The following is a 2,500-nucleotide window of genomic DNA, read 5'->3' as shown; positions in this document are numbered from 1 at the left end:
TTACTGTTGATGTCAGCAAACACATCTGGGCTGAAATGTTCCATTGCCAGTGACTGGAATGTACAGCTAGATCTGAGTGTGATGTGTGGGTCAGCGTGTGTGCTCCGCCTCTTCCTGTGAACTAGCGGCTCAAGGAGCCCAGGATCTCTTTCCAGTGTGTGGAATGTTCAGTGTGACCTGAGCAACAGATCGATCCAGCCGGAGAACGAGGGGTCGGGCTGGGAGGATATCGCTTACTGCAACAGCTTAGTGGGTTTCAAGATCCTGGATGTTTGGAGTGTGTTAATGCAACCAGTCAACCTGCTCAGTAGCAGCAGTAAAAACAGGAGAACTGGCCAGAACATCGCTTTTTCCAGTCTAGGTCCTGACCACAATCCAGCTTCTGGACAAAGCCTTCATATAAGCTAGAAACCCATGTTGGATTTCGGGTTTAGTGTGATTGGCTGGGTCAGTGAATAGGACTCAAGATTGTGCTGCTCAGATGTTAGGGTTTGCTCTGATTGGCTGGGCCAGAGGACCAGATTAAGGCTTGTGTTGCTGGATTTTGAGTTTGCTCTGATTGGCGGGGCCAAAAGACGAGATGCAGGCTGTGCAGGGAGGCAGCGTGCCTTCCCTTGTTTCAAAATGCATCTCTGGAAAGTGCAAATGCATCTCAGTTATGAATGTGTGCTTTCTAATATCTCTTAATATCTCTACTGGTGATGTTCGGTTGTTATTTATGAATCCTCAACTTTTTAACAATGAAAGCCAAACAAATTGCAACATTTAGTCCCATATCCTCTGTAACTGGACTCCACCAGGTCTGGATGGGGAGATGTTTTGATTCCCGGTCTTTGGACTGCATGGAGATGGGGGTTCTTGTGCACGAGAGCTAATGAAGGGCTTTATGCCTGTTGAACCGTGGATCTAAAACATGTAAATGTGTTGGAGAGAGAAATAGAGTGCCTGTGCATGCAATTTCATGGGACATTTGTCCTGATCTTGTATTTGTGTGTGTGTGTGTGTGTGTGTGTGTGTGTGTGTGTGTGTGTGTGTGTGTGTGTGTGTGGTCAGGTATTTTTGTTCATAGTGCATTATTGATTTGTTTGCTTTCTTATGTGCTCAAACCCTCAGCCTTCCATTACAGCTGATGATGATGATGAGTCATCTTCATCAGATTCTTGTCTGGTTATTAATGTCCAAATCCACCTCATGACATCAGCGAGCAGTGGCATAAAGCACTGGTTCAGTGAAATGGGTGGGTTGGGTCAGTGAGATGAAATGAAATGTGCCATATTTGTCAATTGTGATTTTTCACTGCAATCAAGATTTGTCCTCCGCATTTACCCATCTGTGCAGTTACAACACACACACCCGTGATTACTAGGGGGCTGTGGTGGACACATGCCCAGAGCAGTGGGCAGCCCTAGCCCGGCGCCCGGGGAGCAGTTGGGGTTAGGTGCCTTGCTCAAGGGCACCTCAGTCATGGCCTCAGGTCTGGGAATCGAAGCCACGACCCTCCGGTCACAAGACGAGATGGTTGGGTCAGTGATATGGTTGGGTCAGTGAGTGGGTTGGGTCAGTGAGTAGGCGGTTCAGTGTGTGGGTTGAGTCAGTAAAATGGTTGGGTCAGTAAGATGGTTGGGTCATTGAGTGGGTTGGGTCATTGAGTGGGCGGGTCAGTGAGTGGGCGGGTCATTGAGTGGGCGGGTCAGTGAGTGAGGAGGTCCAACCATTCAGTGCCTTTACTCTTCTGACACACTTATGCTATTCAGTGGATGTGTACTGCTGTACCAATCAGCTCACAGCTCTTTTCCTGGTGCACCCTGGGAGCTCATTATATGTGAGAATTGTGCTAAGATATGTACCATTACGCATGCAAGAGCCTCTTCATTAAAGACTGCTCAGCTTCCACAGAGCAGAAACCACACAGACCACATATCTTCTCTCATTATAACTGTTGTCCCTTGAGTCTGTGTAAGAGACAGAAAGAGATTTATTATAGACTTATTATCACTGAGCACGTTAATCGTCAAGCTGCACCCATATTTTTTTGTGCTATAATTTCATTTCTGTAGAACCAGCCCCAGTTTAATAGCAGACAATTTCTTGGAAATGATGGGGTGTCCTGTTCCTGTGGGTATGGTGGTGATGGTGTCACCATGATTGTTTTGTTTATGCAAATATAGTAAACACATGGGAGAAGGAGGATCCAGTTGCAAGAGGTTTCATTGTAACTCCTGAGCAAGCTACTTCAGGCACCGACTGTAACTGAGGAGGGTCAAATGTTGTCGGCCTGTAACAGTGAGGGTGTAGTCCATCCAGTCCAGGGTCATGAGGGGAAGGTACAGATGCATCAGGCCGAAGGTGTGGTCTAGAGGGCATGGTCTAGAAGGCGTGGTCTAGAGGGCATGGTCTAGAGGGCATGGTCTAGAAGGCGTGGTCTAGAGGGCGTGGTCTAGAGGGCATGATCTAGAAGGTGTGGTCTAGAGGGCATGGTCTAGAAGACGTGGTCTAGAGG

At 47.7% G+C, this 2,500-nt stretch overlaps 1 protein-coding gene across 19 annotated transcripts in view; it reads left to right on the top strand.

Annotated features, from left to right (window-relative positions):
• srcin1a (SRC kinase signaling inhibitor 1a) overlaps nt 1-2,500 on the top strand; it is a 53,758-nt gene that overhangs the window by 16,752 nt on the left and 34,506 nt on the right. The window lies entirely within an intron of this gene.

The sequence above is a fragment of the Brachyhypopomus gauderio genome, unplaced genomic scaffold, assembly GCF_052324685.1.
Source record: "Brachyhypopomus gauderio isolate BG-103 unplaced genomic scaffold, BGAUD_0.2 sc209, whole genome shotgun sequence".
In the NCBI taxonomy this organism is placed as follows: domain Eukaryota; kingdom Metazoa; phylum Chordata; class Actinopteri; order Gymnotiformes; family Hypopomidae; genus Brachyhypopomus; species Brachyhypopomus gauderio.
This window is presented reverse-complemented; position numbering and strand designations above follow the sequence as displayed.